The sequence below is a fragment of the Phacochoerus africanus genome, chromosome 11, assembly GCF_016906955.1.
Source record: "Phacochoerus africanus isolate WHEZ1 chromosome 11, ROS_Pafr_v1, whole genome shotgun sequence".
Lineage (NCBI taxonomy): Eukaryota > Metazoa > Chordata > Mammalia > Artiodactyla > Suidae > Phacochoerus > Phacochoerus africanus.
In genome coordinates this window covers 76,881,834-76,889,823 of record NC_062554.1, presented here as the reverse complement: position 1 = coordinate 76,889,823, position 7,990 = coordinate 76,881,834, and positions in this window count along the sequence as shown.

Sequence of the window (7,990 nt, the reverse complement as noted above, 5' to 3'; positions counted from 1 at the left end):
CATGTATGCCTGGTCTTGAACATGGAAAACAGTAGGCTGACCTGACTTCAAGGTGCCTGAGGCATCAGGCAGTCAGGCCTGGGAATTCCAATCAGAAACAAAGCAATGACAAAGAGGGGACAGGTCATTCCAAGGGCCATATGAGGAACACTGACAGCTAAGCACTCCTGTGCTCAGAGGTAGTTATGACTGAAGATGATTTCAGGGCCATGGCAGTCTCCACCATCATACCAATCATGCTGCACGGACAGCCCCCCATGTCCCCACCTCCTAAACTCAATTTGACTTTTCTCAGAAGCCCAGATTGGTTCAGAAAAGTTCCCTTGGGAGCAAAGCATACTTATCCAGAGTAATTTAAGGAGTTCTCAGTCAAGTATTGGTTTAGCTTTACTTCCCATCTTTAAATTGGGAAAAATTTAAAGTATCGAAAACAAAAAACAGAGTGAAGAGTGGGAAAGTCTAGACACTCTTGAAAGGCCAAAACAAAACAAAGGCTTGAAGACAGAAGCCAGAAATGACCTTCCTTGGCCACATTTTTACCGTGATTCTGTGGTGGACACCGTGGGGTGCAGCCCAGTCTCCCTGTCAAGTTTGAGGCACCTATTCTCCTGCTGCCGAGAGTGTTGTAACTGCTGGCTCTCAGCCCTCAGCTAAGAGAGGTACCTTGTCCAAGATCATGCCTTCTCCCTGGGCAGTCCTTATCCAGTGACCTGGTAAATACAGGTTTCTCAGCTACCTGAAAGGAGAGCGTTCCTATGAAAACTTTCTTCTTTTTAGTGCCACACCTGTGGCAGATGGAAGTTCCCAGGCTAGGGGGTCTTCAAACCAGAGCTGCAGCTGCCAGCTTATACCACAGCCACAGCAACCCCAGATCCAAGCTGTGTCTGTGACCTACACCACAGCTCACAGCAACGCAGGATCCTTAACTTACTGAGTGAAGCTGGGGATCAAACTCTCATCCTCATGGATAGGAGTCAGGTTCATAACCTGCTGAGCCATAATGGGAATGCCTTCTGTGAAAACTCTCATGAACTGAAAGGGCATAAAGCAAAGAAGCAATTACCTTAGGACACATCTTGCTAACAGATCCACAAAGTAAATCAAGATAGAGCATAGGTGTTCAACAACACACTTCAAAACTATGGTGGCCTGATGCTGAGGTCCTGAGTGTAGTTCCCAGGGAAGGAGCTTGGCGATGCCACTCTCCCTCCTCTGCTCAAGGTGCGTGTGGTCACTGTAAAGGTTGCATCACTGCAAAAGCAATGCTGAATACTATTTTCACTTTTCACCTTTCTTTCATAAAAGTAAAAACCCTCTTTGGATTTCTTCAGATGAGCAAAAATAGGAACTAATATAGCTGTTTCATAAAAGTGAAGTGGAGGAAAGCAACTTTTGAAAAATGAAGGATACCTGTATAAGGGCCAGGTGGACAAGGCCGAAGGGCCACCCCAGTTCCAGAGTTTCCTTGAGGCACTAGCTCAGGCCTTTCTTAGGTCTGTTTTAGAGTTCAGCACCTCCCTCTGCACACACCTATCCCCTTTGCTTCCCTGTGGGTGTGAATCCTGAATGCTCATCTCAGGCCAGCAACAGATCCTAAAAAGGTCCCATTAACCCTGAGGATAGACTGACTACCAGAGCCTCCACATTGGATGTGTTTGTGTGTGTAGGCATACATGTATGTGTTCTTGGGTTTAATTGGAGAAACAATGGGCAGACGATCTACCAATCTAAAATATGACTGGAAAACAAATTTACTGATTTTAAAACTGCATTATGAACTTCGTATTTTAAGTCTCAATTTCATCTGCCAAAAAAGGGTCAGAAAGCTAATAATGAAAAGGTGAAAAATTTGGAGAGGCATAGACATTGTGAATATACTAATTTTGATTTTATATGTTAAGGTCACATGCCTGATGTGATTTCAGTTTGGTAGGAGAGTAGACTGCAATTATTCCTATTCACCAACTCACCCTTTCACCACCCCGGTCTTGATCTTCCAGTGGGGAGATGAATTGAGAGCAAAAGATAAAATTACTAGCTGGGATTTTGTGAATGTCATACTCAATGACTTCTAGGATACAGTCTTACATGAAGAGATTTAAGAAAACAGAATTGGGGAAAAACAGAATTACATATTTAGTTGAAAATTAGAAAGATGACATTTTAGATTCACAGAGAGCAAGAATTATATCTCCCGAAGATGCCTGCAAAGAGTAGGTCATGCATAAGTGTTTGTTCAACTAAAAGGACCTCAAGCTGTGACTTCATTAGTTAAACATTATAGCTGAAACATATCTGTGTGCTGTGGTCACAATCCAGGGGGTTTAGGCTAGGTTTGGTATTGACGACTCCTCTAGCTTTAAATAAATTCATTCTGTTACGTCAGTTTTTCTTAAATGTCAGTGTTCCTTGGCTCTAGAAGCCAGACTGTTCCTTGTCAGATCATTTCTGTCATTCTTTCTCACATAAAAGAGGGTGTGTATTGATTGGTTTACTATGAGGGTGTTAGGAGATTTTATGTCTATTTTACCACACTCCAGCCTCCTGGGTGTGATTTTGACTTATATTAAAGCTAATAAAAGAAGTCAAATGTTTGCTGACTTAGAACAGGTTGGGTTGAACCTCAGGAAGAAGCACCTGTGGAGCGTGAAAGAGGAAGTAACGATGACAGCTCCTAATGTAAACATGATACACCATGGGGTGGGGTTGATTTCTAATCCTTAGATGTGAGAAAGTAACTTTTAGAGAGGAAACCATTAACATCCTAGCACCCTATTATGTAAGGTAGAGTCTGGAAAAAAAGTGTCAGTTCAAAGTAAATGAATCTACTTTCTTTAACTTCGTTAAAAACAATAAAAATAATACTCTCACCGATGATAATAACTGTACTTTTGGTAAAGTCACTGCCTCACATTTTTATACCATCTGTTTCCCTTGCTTCACTTATTTGAATTTCAGTAACAAGAAGAAGTTTGGGTAATTCTACATCCAAGATTTTAGATGCAGAAAGGAAAATAAAAGAACACTTTAAAGCACATCCCGATAAGTAGGTTTCAAATAATCCTAAGCAGTGATCTAGTGTTATTAAAGAGCAAATTTAGAAAATATTCTGCAAGTTTAGGATTTGTAAAGACTACTGAATTACTGAGGCTAATTAAATTACCCTGCTTAATACACAGCAAAGATTTCATATTAAAGCACTAATTTACATTACTATGAGGTAATCAATTAGCCATAAATGAGATCATTGGTGATCTTAAAGTTTACCAGCACCAAGCAGTTGTTACCATCTTTCCACCTTCTAAGTCAGTATATTATAAAGGAGACTGGATCTTGGTGTGTTATGAAACTTCAGACTCAGGTTAAATTTCACCACTCAGTTCTGCTTCACTTGCTCTGAGTCACTTGACCTCTGCACACCAGTTTTCCATTTGGTAAAATTTTTTGAAGACTTACTAGCTTAAGAGAGTATAAAGACAATAAAATCTGAAAAGAAGGTCAAACCTAGTAAATTTATGAGTCCTTCAGATGGAAAATAACACCAAGTATTATTATTACTTAAGGATCTCAGAACTAGTGAGGGATCACTAAGATAACACAGGTGATCAACTTATTATTTCCCAACCCTTTTTTTCTGCTTCCACTTTTGAAATTTTAAAGAGGATGAAGACTGGTTTGAAACTGGCTAGTTTTAAAAAGGAAGATGACATTATAAAGTAACATTCTGTTAAGTTTCAAGGCTGATTTGTATTCTATTTAAGTGGCCATAGCTGAAACAGGATCCTAAGACGTGTTTGAAACACTTAACGCAGGAAGATGAAGTAGGAACAGGATTGAGCCTGGTGTAGTCTCACCTGGATTTGGCTGTTGCTGCTCCAATGTGTGATTTAAGAACATGGAGTTCCCTTGTAGCATAGTGGGTTAAGGATCTGGCACTGTCACTGCAATGGCGTGGGTCACTGCTGGGGCAAGTGTTCAATCCAGGCCTGGGAACTTCCACATCATGGGCATGACCAAAAAACAAACCAAATCCCTCCAGAGCAAACTAAAAGAACAAACAATACAGACTTCATGAAATACAGTGTCAGATTACTGGGTGATTTTCCTTTCAGGGCTACAAATCCAGACCACACTCCTCAGGGTAAAGGTGGGATTTTCTCTGAAGGAAGTGAATGTTTTCACTCTCAGTTTCCCGTGGAGGGGCCAGTTCTCCAGCAGGAAGTGAGCAGAGAGCTTTAGAATGGGGTGAAGGGAGAGCTTCCTCCTTTTTCTTGGGGGTTGATGTCAATTTGGCCGAGACTCTTAAACATTCAGTGGTATCTGGGATGCTTCTGGTGAGGGTGGTTCAGCTACCTCTGGAGACTTGGAAACAGGTGGCAAGGAAAACACAGCTTAGAAAAAGGCAAGAAGATCCCACCAGGGATCTGGGGAGCATATCTACATTCTTCTCTGGACCTTTTCTTCTGTTATTTTAGAACATTCTGGAATGTCTGGTCTGTGCTGTGGTAATAAGAGAGAAGACAAATCCCTTCCTCAGAGCCAACATGATGGTAGGAGGAAGTCACAGCACAAGATGATGGTGCCCAGAGAAGCAGGCGATGGCAATCAGAGGAGAATCCTCTGCTTCACTGCTTCAAATAAAGTAGAAAAATACTTGTGATTCTGTTCCTAAAAGCTACCTCTGCCACAATGAGTGCCATTCAAAATCTCATGCACCACTTTTGCCAGAGGAGATGACATCAATTTGGGGTTAAAAATAATGTTTTCAAGTATTTAAAAAATGCACTCACATTTTGGGGTGGTAGCATCTAAAAGGAAACATTTCCATAGGAAAGAGGAAATTCTAGGATTTTATTGACATGTATTCTCTACATGTCATGAGTCCTTTCTATTAATTCTAAGAAATGTTCTCTTCCTTCTCCTTTCTGTTAATTCTAGGAAAGTTCCTTCAGCTGGTGAGAGGGAACTGAAATTCACAAAAGGTATGTGATTTAAAAAAGGTCTTTAAAACATATACGCTATGGGGGCAATAAAAAGTCTAAGGAAATAACAGAACTGCTGCCCTGGTGGCCTGGCAGTTAAGGACTCAGCACTGTTACCACTGTGGCGTGGGTTCCAACCTAGGCCTGGGAACTTCTGCATGCTGGGGGTGCAGCCCAAAAAAAAGAGATATGGGATGAAAAAAAGAAAAGTATAGGGAAATATTCAAAGAGCCAGAAGTTCAGAGGCAAGAAGGGAGGGGAAATTCATCCAGGTAAGTAGGTATGTAAAAATTAATTTTTACATAATAAATCACTTTTATGTCTAATTAAGCATATACTTTTACCACATAGAATTAAATTATTTGTTACATAAATCTAATACACATGAAAAGCAAGTTTTAACATTTTAAAGAGAAAAAAACTATTAAAGTAACCATACCTGGGAGTTCCCGTTGTGGTGCAACGGAAATGAATCCAACTTGTATCTCTGAGGATGTGGGTTCAATCACTGGCCTTGCTCAGTGGGTTAAAGATCCGGTGTTGCTGTGAGCTGTGGTGTAGGTCACAGATGTGGCTTAGATCCCTTGTTGCTATGGCTGTGACATAGGTTGGCAGCTGTAGCTCCAATTCCACACTTAGCCTGCGAACTTCCATATGCCACAGGTTTGGCCATTAAAAAAAAATGAAATAACTGTACCTTTCTATTCCTATTGCTCACATGCATGTGCACACACACCCCACTGAACAGTACAGATGTAAGGAAGACAGACTTGTATAAAACTGAAGAAAAAGCTGAATAATTACTTCTTTCAAACTACTTCCTAGATTTTATTACCATTTATCTACAATCTAACGACAGAAGTAATGTAAAGTGAAATTCAACATAAATGGTACCAGGGGAGTTCCCACTGTGGCTCAGTGGTTAAGAATCCAACTAGGAACCATGAGGTTGCGGGTTCGATCCCTGGCCTTGCTCAGTGGGTTAAGGATCCGGCGTTGCCGTGAGTGGTGGTGTAGGTTGCAGACTCAGCTTGGACCCCGAGTTGCTGTGCCTCTGGCGTAGGAGCAGCAGGTTAAGGATATGGCATTGCCACAGCTGCAGTGTGTTGGATCCCTGGCCCAGGAACTTCCACATAATGTGAATGCGGCCAAAAAAGAAGGAAAAAATTTGAAGATGACAAAAATCAAAATGATTAGTTTTTTGCTTTTTAGGGCCACACCCAAGGCATATGGAAGTTCCCAGGCTAGGGGTCAAATTGGAGCTGTAGTTGCCACCCTGTGCCACAGCAACACAGGATCTGAGAGCGTCTGTGACCTACACCACGGCTGATGGCAATGCCGAATCCTTAACCCACTGAGCAAGGCCAGGGATCGAACCTGCATCCTCATGGATACTAGTCAGGTTCATTAACCGCTGAGCCATGAAGGGAATTTTTTTTTTTTTTTTTTCCCCAGGACTCTATCTGAGGTATATGGAAGTTTCCAGGCAAGGGGTCAAATTGGAGCTACAGCAGCCCTCCTACTCTATAGCCATAGCCACGCCAGATCCAACCCGCACCTGCAACCTACACCACAGCTTACAGCAATGTCAGATCCTTAATCCACTGAGCAAGGCCAGGGATTGAACATGCATCCTCATGGATACATTTGGGTCATTTATGGCTGCACCACCATGGGAACTCCAAATTAATTCTATGATGACATATCATCTAGCAGTTCTACAAAGGAGGAACTTCTATTAATCTTTTAACTAGACATTCATTGGAAAACCCAAATAGCTGAAGTCCTAGGACTGAATCTCATTAAAAATAAAAAAACAATGTGTATTTCATTACTGCAAAGCAAGCAGGTGTATTCATCTGCAGTATACATAGGCAAAATATAGGAGGAAAAAAGTGGACAAATTTTCAGTCCTGGAAAGAATATCAAAAAGAAAACACTACCACAAGCAACTCATGGTTCGGAAGAAATGACGCAACACAAAGATAGTTTTAAGAACTACAGTAGTTAAAGTTATAGGCACAATATTAAATTCATTAATTAGCACACAAATCAAACTTAAGGCAAAACAAAGTTTACTTCCACATTTATTAATACAGACTTATCTGGAGAATGTCAATGTTATTTAACTCCAGTTATTAAATGTTCATCAGCCTTAATTAAACACTAAAGGAATTTCTGTTTGTGGAACCTATATTGTCAGCATTATTAAATCTAATGTAAAATATGTTTGGGGTAGAGCCCTTTCTTTTAGCAAGAAGATAAACTCAACAATAACCTTGTATACTTTCCAGGACTATACCTTTGGAAAACGTAAGAAGTTAGTAAACCTATATGTATTTAGGTAAATAAATTTCTTCTCTGACATTAGTTAGCCGTACAACTAAATACCACTGTGTTAAACTATACAATTCTGCTATTAAAGCAACATGAAGGAGCCTTTATCTACTCAGCCATTCTAAAGCTGCTTAGGCTAAATGACGTATACATGTGGGTACATACATATATGTACATATGCATTAGGAAGGAACATATTGGGTAGCAAGTTACTGATAATTGAGGCAGAAAGGCTAGATCAGCGGCCTTATAGACATCTGTAATAATTTACTTAGGAAGAGGTAGGTCAATTTTTATTCACGTCTCAAAAGTCTCAGACTGATCTATTTTTGATAGACCTGAGCTCTGGATGAACAACGTCTAAAACCACAAAATTTTTGGCCTATAGGTCACATTTCAGTGAGCCTTCACATATGCCCAAAGCATGATTAAGCAAGGTGGGAAACATTATCACTTTCTTACATAGCAGGAGCAAAGAACTTCATAGATATAAAAGCCTTTAAGTATATAAAATGGCTGTCATTCAGGTCAACTCAAATATTACCTCCTCAGAGATCTTCCCTGACGCCCCACCCTGAAAACTGCTCTACCATATATATCATCACTCTTTTGTTTTCTTAACATCACTCTCTGAAATACCTTGTTTCTTCATTCATTAACTGTAGAATTAA